The following is an 18373-nucleotide window of genomic DNA, read 5'->3' on the forward strand; positions in this document are numbered from 1 at the left end:
TTTAAAAACAACAATTGGACTTTCAATTAACCTCAAATAAATAATCTTTAAAGGTAGATTTGGTTTGAGAAATATGAAAACAAAGAAAGGTTTGTTTAAGCTTTGAAAATCATATTATTTATTTAGTGCCAAAATATAAAACTTAAGAACATGTACTAAATAAATCTTTTTCAAAATCTTGATCAAGTTTATTTAGCTTTAATGTTTTGTCATTTTAAAATAAGGATCAATTCAAGGCTAACATCTAAGTTGGTCATTTTTCAAAGCAAGATTTTCAAACTTCTCAATTTGTCTACCGATAATTTTAAATTCTTAATTTCAATAATTAAGATCAATAATTTAACGTTTCAGATAAAAAAAAAAAAAAGAGACTTTCACTTAACTTGGACTTGAGAAATATCTTAATATAATTCTTATATTTATAGGGTCCATAAAATCAATTTCTTTAATAACAAATATTTATTTTTTTATTTAAAAAAATCTTTAATAAAATCATAAATCTTTAATTTTATTTTTAAAATTTCATTAGATTTTATTTTCAAAAAATTTTAATATTCTCGATATCCTATACAAAAGTTTACTATATTGCAATTAATTTTTTTCATTTAGCTAAACATAAAACACTATTGAAAGCACAATTAAATTTTTAAAAGAATGTTGGATTGATTATAGGGTTTACAAAGACACATCACAGGTTGAAAAACTTCAATCTACTAATTTAAACAAAATTTTTAAGATCACATCATCGGTAAAAATTTTTGTTTATAGGTGGCATGAACTATAAACTTAAAAACTTTACTTTCATATAAAAACAAGTGATTCCTAAAACAAAAAATTAAATTACATACTTTACATTTTTTTTGTCAATTCTAGAAATTAAAAAAAAATTATATACATTGTCATAATGTCTAAATCCGGGGATCTATCGCTAGACATTGACTTGAAGGAGTCGCCACCAATCTCTTTTATCTAGGTGCAATTGGTCACCTAAAGAATCTGTCCTTTCAGGGAACACCTAAGTTTAAAGATCCCTAAAAGAATAGGTTCAGGTCTACTAACCAGAACAGAGTTCGGGAGTTCAGTTATGTGTGAGGAAGGTTATAGCACCCTCACAACGCCCATCAAAAGATGGTACCAGCTTAAATTTATGTTATCCAATGAGCCTTAAAATTTTACCAAGTAATTAATTATTAAAAATTATTCTCAATTGACTCTAATACTTTTAGCAAAAATTTGAGAAAATTCCCTCACCTCAAGAGTATGCAAGAAAACTACTGTTTCACTTGCAGGGGCTCCATCGTCGGATTATTTAAAAAGAAAATAAAAAAAAATGATTGCTTTTGTGCAAAAAAAATTGATACTTTCAACTTTTTCCCAAAATAATTTTTAGAAATTTTAATTTCGAGGAAAATTAATACTTTCAACTTTTCCTCAAAAATTTATTTTTTGAAAATTTATTTTTAAAGAAAATTGATACTTTCAACTTTTCCTCAAAAATATATTTTTTTAAAATTTATTTTTAAGGAAAATTGATACTTTCAACTTTTCCCCAAAAATATTTTTTTTGGAAATTTTTAATTTCAAGGAAAATTGATACTTTCAACTTTTTTCCAAAAATATTTTTTGGAAACTTTTAATTTCGAGGAAAATTGATATTTTCAACTTTTCCTCAAAAATTTTTTTTTTTGAATTTTATTTAAAGGAAATAAAAAAATAAAAATGAAAATAAAAATGAAAATGAAATTTAAACAGTAGCAAATGCTGGAATTGTTATCGGAGCTCCACCAGTACCAAAAATGGATGGCAAAGTTGAAAATGAAGGAGTGACAGATGAACTAAAAAGAAATGGATCGGTTCCAAATGTAGGAGTTGCAGATGAACTAAATACTGAAGTTGTTGATGAAGTTGGGCCAAAAAGGCTTGATGATGTTGATTGAAAAGGATTTGATGTAGTAGTCGAGGTTGTACAACCTGTACTATTAAAGGATGGCGGTTTTAGGCTAAATGGAGTGATACTTGTGCCGCTGGAAAATGGATTTGCAGACGTTTGACTGAACGTTGAAGAAGAGTCAAACGGATTAGTAGGCGTGGTTGACACAGCAAAGCCAGTCTCTCCAGAAGGTTGAACAGCTACCTGTGATCCACCTTTATCCTCTAATTGATAATCCTCCAATTGCAGCTCCTCATGACTTTTATCTTTGTAAACAGGCATCGTTGATATTGACTCTAGCTTTGCAGCTGGCTGTGCACTACTCCCACTATCTGCTTTGGTTGTAGGTGTGTAAGGAGCCACTCTACTTCCCCCACACTTTCTACACTTCCTGTTATTATTCCCAACTACCACCATCTTATCCTGAGTAGCACCACTCCCATGTGGTTGTAGTGGCACCACCTTGCGTCACCCTTCGTCACTGTTGCCGCAGCTAACTCTACATCATCTGCCAACGCGGCTGCGGTGCCTTCCCCGTTCACATGGCATTCCTCGCCAACATGAGCCAGGACTTGTTCTAAATTAGTGCGTAGGGAATTGACCGTGGCTTCATTTATTTGTGCCAAGCCTCTCCACAGTCGGTTCTCTTCATATAAACTTTTAACCCTTTTTTGAAGGACCTAGTTTAATTTCCCCATTCTTTGTATCTTTTCATCTTTTTCCTTCAGTTTCTTCAAAACCCCTTCTTGGATTGCTGTAATCAACATTCTTGATTGCCTCTTTCTTCTTTCTTCAAGTTTCAACCTCACTTTTGCTGTATGTTCAGCAACGAGGTGGTCAATGTCATGTTGTTGTTGTTGTTGGATCTGGGAGAAGACATCATCATCAAGAACAGATGAAACACCAGAAATATTGTTCTTTTGAGCAATTGAGTATGAATCAAAGCCATTGGTGAACGAATCTCTAGGCCTTTTTCTTAGAGCTGAAGCCAGGATATTCATGTTGTAGGTAAGGCCACTATCAACTTTATTGATTGAAGTTTTGGCTGAAATATTTAGATCACAAACAAGGGATTGATATAATGGAAAAAGCTGTGAAGCTTCTTGCATTGTATCAACCAAAGGAACACAAGAATCAATCTGGGTATTGTATATATTGCCACTCCCTTGATTTGTTTTAATAAAATCTCTGTTGGTGATTAACTGAGGCACTGAGAAAAGATTCATATGCTGAGCTTCAACTACCATTGGATAAAGCTGTTGGTTTTTGATCCTTTGATTCTATATTTGGTTTGGTTTGATTTGGTTTGGCTTGCTTTGTTGAAGGAAGTGCCTCATTTTTATTCTTTTCTTTCTGGTGCACGAGGGGAAAGGCTGAATCTTTTTCTTGGTTAAAGATTCTCAATACAACCGAGTCTTTGACTGAGATCAACCAATTGCCAGATTCAAATGGAACTAGGGTCCATCCAAACTAGATAATCAGCCTCTTCATCTAACCCTTGAAAGTTGGATTTTTTGATCGAATGAAGGAAGATAGCAATCACCCAGACTGTACCGCTTCAAGCAGCATCCTAGCGAGCAGGTTACCGACTTTCATAAAGCAACTCACGCCTTCTCGATACTACTCTAAGCGGTCCTCTTGCTAACAGAAGACTGAACCCCTTTTGATTCTACCTTTTTCCTCTTCTATTCGAATTCTTCTTCTATCTTTTCTCTCATATTCGGATTATCTTTTCTCCGTTTTTTTTTTTCTTTCAACTTGTATATTCATTGTTGATATATGGACCCATGCTGATAGAGTTTCAATTCAATTCTAATTAGTCATCCAATACTAAAGATTAGCATCTAGATAACAATCATCACAATCACCAAGCTTAATCTCAATCTTTCAGCTTTTTTCTCTCTTTTTTTTAATTAATCAGATAACCAAAAGAAAGAAAAAGAAAATAAATCTTAAAAATAAAAATAAAAATGATAAATATGAAATAAAAAAATTTAAAATAAAAATGAATAAAAATCCCTATAACTGAGCTTTAAAAGAATCCTGACAAAGCAGGGTGTCTACATACATTACTCCTTTTACTTTTTTTTTTTTTACGAAAAAGACAATTTTATTGTTAATTATTGAAGTCATGCATATTTGTAAAGGAAATAATCCCATTGTTAATTATTGTAGTCATGCATATTGTTTCATTGAATTTTTTTAGAAATATTCTTTTTAATTGTTCCATTCAATTATTTTTCTATTTTTTAGGAAAACATTCACATTATTTATTCTCATTTTTTTAGGGAAACACTCATATTACCTATTTCTTTTAATTTTTCTTTTTTTTTTAAAGAAACACTCTCATTACTTATTCTTCTATTTTGTAAAGAAACATTTTTATTGCTTATTCTCTCTTTTTTTTTAAAGAAACATTACCACTACTTGTTCTCCTATTTTCTTTAAAACACTTTCCTTACTTGTTCCTTTTTAAGAGAAATACTAACGTTATGGCTTACACTTTCATATATCACTTGTCTAGTAAGTAACTCTTTAATTTACAATATTAAAATTTATTTATTCTATGCATAGAACATTCTTTGATTTACATCAAACAATTTTCATACAAAGAGTAATGAATCTGCACATAGACAGTCACAATAAATATGTATCCATATATAATTTTTTCTTTTCATGAAACTAATATTATACATCTTTAAATTACAAGAACAAATATATTTTATTTTCATATATTTTTTTACTTTTATTCTTTCATTAAACGAGTGCATGAGAGCTTCTTATATTAAAAATTCTCATGTAAAGGCAAAACGTAGATATTTGATTTTGGTTACAAATACTTTATTCTTTTAAATTTTTCTAAAGTTATTAAAATTATAGATAAGTGAGAACATGTGATAAGACTATTTTAGTGATAGTTATTTTATAAAACAGCTATTCATGAAACAACATTTTTACGGAATAACTGTTTACGGAATAACTATTCAAAGAACAACTCTTTCACGGAACAATACTTTTAGGAAACAATACTTTTATGGAACAACTGTTCTTGAAACAACTTCTTCAAGTAACTAGATCAGTACCTCTATCAAAAAATCTTATATCAAAAGTTGCTTCACTACTAAGAGTTATTCCATAAAAAATGCTTTACTGAATGTTACTTCACTGAAAGAAGAAGTGAAAATAACCTTAGAATATGGTAAGATTCTTGGGTTAATTCCACTATTAGGATGTTTCAAAAAACTTGACTTGGTGAATTATATATGGAGATAGTTAAAGATGTTTTCTCTTAATATTTTCCTGAAATATGAGTGCTTCTCTTTTTCTTTTAGAACAAATAATGAACTTCTATATTTATTATGCTTATTATCAAAAAGCTAATTAAACTCTCATTAAACAATACATTAATACTCTTTGTAATAGTCAATTCTCCCATTATACACCATTATTCACCATTATTCATTTTACTACTCAAGATATATAGCTCCTATTCTTGAAACCTATAAATAAGAGTTTCCATGGACTTTTAGACTTGGACAAATTTCTCACAACTTTCTCTACAATTCTCCCTTCTTAAGATCCTTTCTAAAACTTATTCTCTCCTCTACCTAGCATTATCTCATCGTTCACCACCACCTGTCACTTTATTCAACATTTTAGGATATACTCCAATGTTCCTTTTCGCCATATCTCGACATATCCTGTTTTACTTGTTTGTAACGCTTCCTCGTTCTACTAAAGAACCCCTCTATAGAGTCTTTAATTCTCTTTTCATAAAAGGGTTTAGGGTTGCTCTCCTGTTTTAGGCCAAGCTATGATATGAGGGTTGCTTGTTCAGGCTCTTGCTTGACTATTTTATAGGTCATGCTTAGGCCAGAATTACAGATCAATGATCATAAAGAAAAGCGTTGTTTTTGCTAGAATTCCGCATTGTCTCTACAATTTTGGTTGGTTTAAGATTGAGATTTGTTGTCGGTTGAAAATGAATAATCCGATCAAGGGCATCTCAAATTTTACTTAAATCTAATTCTTTTTTGGGACAATCTTGGATTGATTTTTATATCTAAGCTGCAATAAATAACATAACAATGAAAATAATTCACCTTTTATCTATCTTTTGTAATAGTCTCCTTGCTTAGAAATACATGATAAATAAAATCAAACACCACAGTCATAAGCACAGAGACACTTGAAAGTTGGATTAAGAGGAGTGCCTCCATTTTCGACACATTGCCCTGAATCTGATTTGTGCTTTTCGAAACACTTCTGCCTACAATCCGCAAGTTCGCAATTGTTTGGATCTAAGACTTCTTGACATCTCCGTCCATCAACAATGGAAACAGCTGCAATAACAAAAATCAAACAAACAAATTAACCTTCAGACCCCCAATATAAGAAAAAAAATCATTAGGATTTGACTTCGCAAGCTTTGAATAAGGACCATATACGCATACATATTTGAGTTAATTACTTAAATGTTAGTGTAATGTTTTTCTTTTTCATTGTAAACAAACAACACTGACAAATGTTTTCGAAAAGCTATCAAATATGAGTTGAAAGGATAAAGAAAACAAACCTGTGAAAAGGAGAGCAAGGATGAGAAAATGGGTGAGAGAAAATTTGGCTATTTTTATTAGGATTCAGTAACCAAATCTTATGCAATGGCTAGGAAATACTTGAGTGTGTGAGTTAAGTGATTAAAATATTAATTTTTATAAATATTGGTGACAATTTTTCTTATATATTTTAGGTGAAGTTTTTTAATTCTATAAAAGGATTAAGAGATTGAAAAATATGTTTTTTTTATTATATAAAATTTTTTTATTTTTTAATATACTTTATCAGAAATGCGTGTCATCCTTTTAATTTTGCTAATGAAATTTTAAAACTCTAATAGTTGTGCATGAGATAATTTTTCAAGAAAAAATGTGATTTTTCAAAGTTCGTAAATCAAAACATAAATCTAAAACAAAATTAAATGATCAAATGAGTAATTTATTTTTAGGATATAACATGTTATTGTATTTGCTAAAATTCTTTCTATCTCTAAAATTTAGATTCTGGTTCAAGAACCCCACTAATCATTAGTATTTAATCTGAATTAATGAAGCCAAATATGTATGTATGTGATTGAGCTTGTTCGAGATGGATTTGTTCCATAATATATAGAATAAAGTTGGTCTAGGTAGGACCAATAGTGATTTAACCTACAGAAAAAGTGTTTAGAGATTCAAAACCTGATAATTTTGAGTAAAAAATCTCAATATTTATATTTAAATTGCGATTTTTGATATAAAAAATTTATTCAAATGCATGATCTCTTTTTTTTTAAATGTTCTTGGATTAATTTTTAAATCTAAGCGTCATAAATAAGATAAAAATGAAAATAATTCACATTTTAATACCTTTTATTGGCTTCCTTTATATTAAAAAAATTTCTTAAACCTAATTTTTTCCGAACGATTTTTTTTCCAATGTTCTTGAATAATTTTTATATATAAGCTGCCATAAATAACATAAAAATGAAAATAATTCACGTTTTATTACCTTTTATTTGTTAAATAGTCTCCTTGCTTAGAAATACATGATATTAAAAGGAGAAATAAAATAATACCACAATCAAAAACACATCGACACTTGACAGTTGGATTAAGAGGAGTGCCTCCATTTTCAACACATTGGCCTGCATTTGAATTGTGCTTTTCGAAACACTCCTGTCTACAATCCGAAATTACACAATTGTTTGGATCCAACACCTCTTGACATCGTTTTTGTGCATCAACCATTGAAACAACTGCAAGAATAAAAGTCAAACAAACAAATTAACTTTCAAACCCCCAATGTAAGAAAATAAAAACCGTTAGGATTTGAACGGCCAATATATGCATCCATTGTTGATTTAATAATTCCTTAAATGTTAGTGTAATTTGTTTTTCATAGTAAACAATACAACATTGACAAAAGTTTTTGAAAAGCTATCAAATATCAGTTAAAGGGTTAAAGAAAACAAACCCGTGAAAAGGAGGGCAAGTATGACAAAATGGGTGAGAGAAAATTTGGCCTTTTTTTTTCAGGATTTAGTAACAAAAATCTTATGCAATGGCTAGGAAATGCTTGAGTGTGTGAGTTAGTATTCGAGGTATATATATATATATGTGTGTGTGTGTGTGTGTGTGTGTGTGTGAGAGAGAGAGAGAGAGAGAGAGAGAGAGAGAGAGAGAGAGAGAGAGTGAGAGTGTAGTAATTGAAATTAGAAAGATATTAATTGTCAGCATTTGGGACTGAATTAACCAAAGTTTTCAAAATATGGAAAGATATCAAACTATAGATATTATTATTTACATATTTTAATTAATTTAATTTGAACATTTTTTAGAAGACAATTTGACCCTTTTTTGAAATAAAAAAAATGTTAATATTAGGGATGTCAATGGAGAGTAAACAAATGGATATTCACCATTATTTGATCTGTTTATATCAGATTCAGATAGTTATAAATAGATAATTAATAGATTTGGATAAGAGATTTACTATCTATGACAAATTCATAGTAGATATTGGTAATATCTTTTGAATATCCAATATCCAAATCCGTTTAAGTTTAATAAATAATAATGGATATCTAAATCTATTTTTGAATTTGTAACCCATTTACATATGTAAAATATATAAAACAAGCTTGCTACCTGTGCAATGCACAAATTATTTTTATTTTATTTAAATTTAAATAAAAATATACATTAATATTATTGAATTATTTACATATTCAAAATATATGTAACATATAAATAATATAATTAAAATATTAAATCATAATAAAAATAAGGTTTTCTTTTTAAATTCTGTTGAAGGCTACAAGAAATTCTTTATTCTATAATTGTAGAGTTATTATAGGATTCATATTATACGAATGGGGAATGTTGAGTAAATAATCAGTTAAAAGACAAAATATACTATCTAATTGAGTGAAGAATCCATGAAAAAAATAAAAGGTCTGCAGGCAACGCCAATAAAAATATATAATACATGTGTTTTTGTAGTTTTTTAAAAAAAATATTACAACTAAATCTGATGGAGTAAATAGTATGTTTAGTGAAATAATATCTTATACCTAATGAAATGAATAGTATGTTTAGTGAAAGAGTATTTATCATCAGAAAAAGCATGTTAGTAGACTACTAAAAAGAGAAACTAAATTAATAGTAGTGAAACATATGTTTAGCTCGTTGGACATTAGAAACTATATAACTAAAAATTACCAACAATGAGGGTTTTTCTGAAGTTATTATCGTATTTGTATTTTCTTTTTTGCATTTTTTTTGTGAAATATATTTAAAAACTAAAGATAATGCAAGTATTATTTGTAAAAAATTAAAGATATTAAATAATATTTTTAAAAGTTGTGATAAATTTAAATACTAATGTTTACAGATAGATTGAAAAAGATAAATTACTTTCAAATTAGTTTTAAATTGAAATGAGATGATATACAGGAGAAACTTGATGTAAGGAGAAACTTTCCTGAAGTTGTTTTGGTATTTATATATATTTTTCATATTTTCTTTGTGAAATGTATTTAAAAATTGAAGATAATGTAAGGATTATTTATAAAAAATATTAAAGATATTAAATAATATTTTTAAAAGTTGTAATAAATTTAACTACTCATGTTAATTACAGATAAATTGAAATAGATAAATTACTTTAAAATTGGTTTTAAATTGAGATGGGGTGATATATAGGAGAAACTTTCCTGAAATTGTTCTGATATTTATATATTTTTTTTCACATTTCCTTTGTGAAATATATTTAAAAACTAAAGATAATACAAGGAATATTTATCAAAAATATTAAAGATATTAAATAATACTTTTAAAAATTGTGATAAATTTAAATATTCATTTTAACTTTAGATAAATTAGAAAAGATAAATTAGTTTTAAATTAGTTTTAAATTAAGATAAGGTGATGTACATGACAAAGAAATTTCATTAAAATTTAAATTAATTTTTGATTAAATTTTAAAATTTTAGATAATTTAATGATTTTTAAAATATATATTTTTTATAAATATTTTAAAATTAATAAATATATTATATGTCATCACAATGAGAAGTTTTTAGAATTATCTTACGTGTAAAAAAAAAAAAAGTTGCCCACGTAAGCATTCACGTCAACAATTGCTATCTGATAACTATGTATATTGTAATATAATATATATATATATAATTCAGTTACAAATATTTAAAAATAACGAATATCCACTCTGTTACAATTCTTAATTAATACAGGACAAGCTTCTTTTAGTTTTATGTTAACATGAAAACTTATAAGATTGATATTTATTGTTTCTATTGCCTAATATAAAACTTAAAAAAGCAAGAGTTAGGTACAGTTTTTTTTTAGTTTTTCTTTTTCTTTTAAACTCATTTATACGAGAGTAGTTGTTACGGATAAATTAGCCATTTGATCTCTTGACTTTTTCAAGAGATTTTTTTTTTTTTTACGTATAAAAGTGGTTAAATGACATGATTTTTCAAGTTAAAATACAAATAAAACCTAATTTGGGGGCAATTTCAACATCTATCCCTTCTAACAACAACAATTTGGGATAATTAGGCAATCAGCAATTACATATTTATTGATTTGAATTAAATATAAAATAAATAAGAATTAATTAAAAAGATAAAAATGATGTGAATAAATATTCACCATAAATTTAGTTGAAAGTGTATTTATTACTCTTAGATAAAGTAGTGAAAACTTTTGCTTATTTTTAAGTAGTATAGAGGATTCTTTTCCTTGATATTAAGCAAAGTCGTCAAAATATGAAAAGATATAAGAAGAATAGATAATAATTTTTCACAGATTTTAATTAATTTAAAATGGAATTTTGAAAATAAAAAAAATATTAATACATTGCATGCTTCTTTTAACATCATCTTTATTGATGTCCAAAATTATCGTGATACTTTGGTAACAATCGACAAGAGGACTTGCAATCAAGGTAAAGAGAGAGTGCCTTCGGTGAACTTTTATATATATAAATATATATATATATATATATATATATATATATAAACAGCCTGTTTCAACTCTAAAAAAACAAACTACTATTTTCCTTAAACCTGATAATTCGTATCATAATATCGTGTAAAATAATTATTCGTGTCATGTTTTATATGAAAATTTTGTATCACAATTTATGTCGATATGAAAATATAAAATATAATTTTTTGATTTTATTAAATATATTTATGATTTTTTTAAAGTTTTAAGCCGTATTATTTTTATATTTTTTATTTGTATTATTTTTGTATAATGTCGTTGTATTGTGTTCTAATTTGTCATGAACAATTGCAAGTGGATAAATAGGACAACGCAGAAGATTTATAAATTTTTTTTGTGAGACTTTATTCATTAGTAGAAATTATGTTTCACATGCTATTTTTACTTTTACAATAATCATGTCTAAGTTGATCATTTTCCAAAACAAAATTTTGTAGTTTCTGTTGGTAATATTGAATTATTAATTTCAATAATTAAATTCAATTTCGTATAACGCTTCAAAAAAAAAAAAGTGGAGAGGAGAAGTGCAAGGCCAAAAGAGCATAGAGGGAATTAAGGATTACCAATCATGGGTAGTTAGCGAACAAGATATACCCAGCTGCTTTGGCTGGATGCAATGGGGTCAATAAGAATGCCATCATCAGTGGCATGTGGACAAAAAAGGATGACAAAGGAGAAAGGCAAGTTGGTTATGAAAGAAAATAGAATGATGAACCTTTTTTGTTTTTCCATTTTTAGGTTCCTAGACTATATTGTTATGACATTCAACATATTTGAGATTCAAATCTTAATATATACAATTTTTTGTTATCTACAAGTTGCGACAATTCTTTAATTTGCATAAAAAAATTTACTTAAACCTAATTTTTTCCAAATGATCTCTTTTTTCCCCAATGTTCTTGGATTGATTTTATATATAAGCTGCCATAAATAACATAAAAATAAATTTATTCACCTTTTATTAGCTTTTATTTGTTGAATTGTCTCCTTGCTAAAAGGAAACATAAAATTAAACACCACAGTTATAAACACATAGACACTCGAAAGTTGGATTAAGAGGAGTGCCTCCATTTTCAACACATTGCCCTGCATCTGAATGGTGCTTTTGGAAACACTTCCGCTTACAATCTGAAAGTAAACAATGGTTTGGATCCAACACCTCTTGACATCTTTTTTGTGCATCAACCATCGAAACAACTGCAAGAGTAAAAATCAAACAAACAAATTAACTTTCAAACCCTCAGATCTTTTAAGTACGCCTCATATATGCATCCATTGTTGAGTTAATTATTTAAATGTTACTGTAGTTTGTCTTTCATAGTAAATAAAACAACATTGACAAATGTTTTTGAAAAGCTATCAAATACGAGTTAAAGGGATAAAGAAAACAAACCAGTGAAAAGGAGGGCAAGGATGAGAAAATGGGTGAGAGAAAATTTGGCCATTTTTATCAAGGTTTAGTAACAAGAATCTTATGCAATGGCTAGGAAATGCTTGAGTGTGTGAGTTAGCCTTGGAGATTTTGGAGGTGTATATATATTCGTGCAGGTAGTGATTGAAAGTGATTATGGGACTGATATTGACCAAAGTTTTTATAAATGGAAAGATATCAATGCATGACATGTTTCTTTTATTTTATGTTAACATGGAAACTTATTAGATTGATAAATGTAGATTCTATTGCCTAATATAAACAGCATAATAACGTAAGAGTTAGGTAATTTTTTTTTTTTTACTTTTTATCTTTTCTTTTAAACTCTTTCATACAGTCTTTATTTAATCTAATATACATGTATAAAAGTCAAAATTTTTGAAAAAAAAAAATCTAATGTGAAAAACTTATATTTTTGACATGTGAACAATCTTGAAAAACTATCTTTTAATAAATGTATTTTATTTTATTTTATTTATCTTTACTTTGAACAATACTACAAAGCAATTAAATTAATTACAATTATTTATTTATTTTTGCCTATCTTAAATCTCTCTCAAATAAAATCATATAAAAATAATAATTTTAATTGTTATCATTAAGACGTAAGATATAATATTATATCATCTTCTTCCTTTAGTATTATAATTTTAGGTTTGAATTTGGTAAGAAGTTTTAAGTATTAAACCAAATCCATTTAGAAAAAAATAAAATATATATATATATATTATATTACTACATACATGGTTACAAGATAAGGTTTGTTGATGTGAATGCTTACATGAATAGTTTTTCTTTTTGACACATAAGAAAATTACTAAAATTTCTCTTTATAATGATATATAAGATGTTTTTTAATTTTAAACTCTTTATCAAAAAATAAATTCCAAATTTTATTTAATTATCTAAAACTTTTAAAATTTAAATAAAAAACCAATTTAGATTTAAAATAATTAAAGGGATAAAATTATTATTTTTTATTTTGGTAAGATTTTATTTAAATGAGTAAAATTAATTCTCATTTTTTATTTATGGATTAAATAAATTTATTTAAAAAATTATTGGTTATCCAAATCTTTTTAATATATATTTATTTGAAAATTTTGAATTATCCAAAGTTTTTCTTTTTACTAAAAAAAAATCACCTTTATTTTTCAAATACATCTTTAAATATTTTTTTATTTTTAAAATTTAATTTTCTAATAATTAGTTATATATATGGGTCTGGACATGGGATTAGTCCTGAATGACGAAATAGCGAGTGAAAAAGCATAATTGTTCTTGATTTATTTTTTGTTACCTTTACAATTAAATTTATAGTATTAATAATTATAAAGTTTGCCTGTGGAATATAAAAAAACTTTACCTACCATTTTCAATTAGGACAATAATATATATTTTTTATTTTTCAAAATTAATTTTTTATATATATCTTAAATTTTAAAAATATCAAATATAATTTTATCTTAATAGATTTTATGATAATCTTTTATTATTTAAAATGATCAAATTTAATCTCTTAATAATTTATAAATGATTATTTAATATCATTCTTTAACATCAATTTGATTTTTTTTAGACATTATTCTTTATTTTTGTGTTACGTACTTTGCTTTTTATATTAAAAAGTGGAAGTTATAAAAGTATTTATTTTTTCTTTTTTAGATACTTATAGTAAGCAGATAGTCTTTAACCTTGACTTTTTTTTTGTATTTATTACAAGATGTAAAATTATATAAACACATATATTCTTATATTTTGTAGATACAATCTACAGATCTTTTCTCTTTATTTTTTACTCTCCATTTAATTATGTAATATTTTTTCTTTCAATTGGCTTTCTTTTGTCATATATTACAAGGTGCAAAGTTATAGAAAATATTTTTTCTTTTATTTTGTAGGTACTATCTATAAATCTTTTTTTTTTATATTTAACTCTTCACTCAATCATATAATCTTTTTCTCTTAATTCAGCTTTCTTACAATATGCAAAAATACTTTTATTAATAGTCTGCTTGTTTACATCAATTTGAACTTACTATTTATATCAAAATTTTATTACAAATAACAAGAACTAATTGAATTTTGAAATCATATTTTATGAATGTAATATAATTAACACATCAATTATAATTTTGTATAAAAATTTGTAATCCGCTATACTTATTCCTCTTCAAAGTCATAACACTTTTTTTGTTTATAAAAAAGTTAGGATAAATTGAAATCCAATTTGATTTCATTCTTTTTTATTTTTCAAATCAAATCTCATTTAGGAAGCACTTGACATTTTCTTAAACATAATTTTTTAAAAAAATAAATTTAAAAAATTAAGAAGTGTCCATGAATTTGGTAGCATCCAGTTGTAAACATTTCTAAATTTTAGATTCTATTTCAAATCTGACTTAAATCAACTATTCAATTTATATTTATTATTAAAATATTAAAATATTAAAAATATTTTAAATTTCAAATTAAATAATTTTTTAATATAATAATATTTTGAGTCCATACTTAAAAAGTTACGCATAAAATCATAAAATCCAACCCATAATCCAACTAACGAACAAGTCTACTTCATAATAAAGTTAAAAAATTATATTCAATTACAGTCTAGTTGTGTTTTTTTTTTTATTTCCTTTGCTTGAATTTTGAAAAATATTCATTAATCAAACATGAATATGATTTTAAAAATACATATTTTCTTAATTTATTTTAATTAGTTTAATTAAATTAAATTTATTTAACTAACTTTCTAAGATTTAATTGATATAAAATCATGTATTTTTCATATGGTAAATAATATTATCATACTTAAAATGTATGAGATTATTTGGTAAGAAAAAAATTGAAATTAAAAAAATAATTTTTGATTTTTTTTAAAAACCTTATAATTAACCATAATTTATAGGATTTTTTCCATTGTATTTTAACAATAAATTAATTTCAAGCATAAATAATTAGATATATGTGATTTTTAACTATATATATATTATATTATAACATATATAGTTACCCGATAAGGTTTGCTGATGTGGATGCTTATGTAGACAATTTTTATTTTTGACACAAAAGAAAATTGCTAAAATTTCTCTTTATAATGATATATAAGATATTTTTTAATTTTAGACTCTTTATCAAAAAATAAAATTTAAAATTTATTTAATTATCCAAAACTTTTAAAATTTAAATGAAAAACCAATTTAAATTTAAAATAATTAAAGGGATAAAATTATTTTTTTTTATTTTCGTAAGATTTTATTTAAATAAGTAAAATTAATTCTTATTTTTTATTTATGGATTAAATAAATTTATTTAAAAAATTATTCGTTATTCAAATCTTTTATATATATATATTTATTTGAAAATTTTAAATTATCCAAAGTTTTTCTTTTTACTAAAAAAAAATCATCTTTATTTGTCAAATACACTTTTAAATATATCTTTTTATTTTTAAAATTTAATTGTCTAATAATTTTCTAATAATTAGATATATGCATAGGTACGGACACGGGATTTGTCCTAAATGGCCAAATAGTGAGTGAAAAAGCACAATTATTCTTGATTTGTAATTAGTGTTATATTTTGGAATATTTATATTTTTTATGCCTTTATAATTAAATTTATAGTATTAATAATTGTAAAGTTTTCCCATGGAATATAAAAAACTACACCTACCATTTTTAATCAGGACAATAATATATATTTTTTATTTTTTAAAATTAATTTTTTATATATATCTTAAATTTTAAAAATATCAAATATAGTTATATCTTAATAGATTTCAATATAATCTTTTATTATTTAAAAGGATCAAATTTAATCTCTTAATAATTTATAAATGATTGTTTAATATCATTCTTTAACATCAATTTTTTTTGTCATTATTCTCTATTTTTGTGTTACCTCCTTTTCTTTTTATATTTAAAAGTGAAAGTTATAGAAGCATTTCTTTTTTTTTTTTAGATACTTATAGTAAGCACATAGTCTTTCACTTTGATTTTTTTTTATATATTATAAAATGTAAAGTTACGTAAATACATATATTCTTATATTTTGTAAAATCTATGCACATTTTCTCCTTACTTTTGATTCTTTACTTAATTAGGTAATAATTTTCCTTTGAATTGGCTTTCTTTTCTCATATATTACAAGGTGCAAAGTTACATAAAATATTTTTTCTTTTATTTTGTAGGTTCTATCTATAAATCTTTTTTATATATATATTTAACTCTTTACTCAATCAAGTAATTTTTTTCTCTTAATTCAGCTTTCTTACAATATGCAAAAATGCTTTTATTAATAACTTGCTTGATTACATTGATTTGAACCTACTATTTATATCAAAATATTGTTACAAACAAAAAGAACTAATTGAATTTTGAAATCATATTTTATGAATGTAATATAATTGGAGTATCAATTATGATTTTGTATAAAAAATTGTAATCTGCTATACTTCTTCCTCTTCAAAGTCATAACACTCTTTTTATTTATAAAAAAAGTTAGGATAAATCGAAATCTAATTTGATTTCATTCTTTTTTATTTTTCTAATTAAATCTCATTTAGTAAGCATTTAATATTTTCTTAACATAATTTTAAAAAAATATATGAATTTAAAACATTAATAAGCGTCTATGAATTTGGTAGCATCCAATTGTAAACATTTCTAAATTTTAGATTCTGATTCAAGTCTGACTCAAATCATATATTCAATTAATATTTATTACTAAAATGTTAAAATTTTATAATATTAAATATATTTTAAATATTAAATATATTTTAAATTTAAAATTAAATAATTTTTAATATAATAATATTTTGAATCCATACTTAAAAGTTATGCAACAAATCATAAATCTGACATATTATCCAACTATTGAACAGGTCCACTTACTAATAAAGTTAAAAAAAAATTTATTCAATTACAGTTCATTTGTGTTTATTTTTTTAATTTTCTTTTCTTGAATTTTGAAAAACATTAATTAATCAAACATGAATATGAATTTAAAAATACATATTTTCTTAATTTATTTTAATTAGTTAAATTAAATTAAATTTATTTAATTAACTTTCTAAGATTTAATTGGTATAAAATTATATATTTTTCATATGATAAATAATATTATCATACTTAAAGTGTATGAGATTATTTGGTAAGAAAAAAATTGAAATTAAAGAAATAATTTGTGATTTTTTAAAAAAAAAACCTTATAATTAACCATTAATTGTAGGATTTTTATCATTGTCTTTTAACTATAAATTAATTTCAAGCGTAAATAATTAGATATATATGATTTTGTCTTTCTTTTAAATTTTAAAAATTTGAATAACTAATAATCTTTTAAATATATTTATTTGATAAATAACATAAAATTAAAATTTTTTTTACACATATAAATTATTCATGATTACCTTATTAAATAGAAAACAAATAACTAAATTAAATGATAAGTAGTTTTTAACTTGCTACATCACAAACTAAATCTCCTCAAATAAAAAAAAAAGATTTCAATTACAATTGAAAAATAATTGATTGAATAATAATTAAAGGTAGATTAATAAAGATAATTCATACATTACACGAGTAACAAACTAATTTTGAATATATAAATTATAAAATACCGCTTTATACATAATTTTGAAAAAGTCAAATTATGGCACAATTTATGCATCCGAAAAGAGCATGCATGCGTTTTAAGAGAATTATGATTTCCCTTTTATTTAAAAGAATCAACTGTAATTATTTTGTTACCATTGTAAAATATTGAACAACTTTTAGAAAAATTATTTAAATTATAGTAAAAAAAAAATAATAATGAAAGAATAAATGATTACGATGTCTAAATTAAAATAATTACTCCTCTTAACTTAAGAGGAACACCTAAATATAGATAAAATTTACGTGGAGTCTCACATATGAAGTTCGTGAAATTTCTTATTAA

The 18373-nt window shown here is 24.7% G+C and overlaps 1 pseudogene; it reads right to left on the minus strand.

The window, feature by feature from the left end:
- Positions 1-1744: 1744 nt before the first annotated feature.
- Positions 1745-3231, minus strand: LOC111298290 (E3 ubiquitin-protein ligase BOI-like; annotated as a pseudogene).
- Positions 3232-18373: the final 15142 nt, after the last annotated feature.

This window comes from Durio zibethinus, chromosome 16, assembly GCF_047325235.1.
Source record: "Durio zibethinus cultivar Kanyao isolate XHJ-2024 chromosome 16, ASM4732523v1, whole genome shotgun sequence".
Taxonomy (NCBI): domain Eukaryota; kingdom Viridiplantae; phylum Streptophyta; class Magnoliopsida; order Malvales; family Malvaceae; genus Durio; species Durio zibethinus.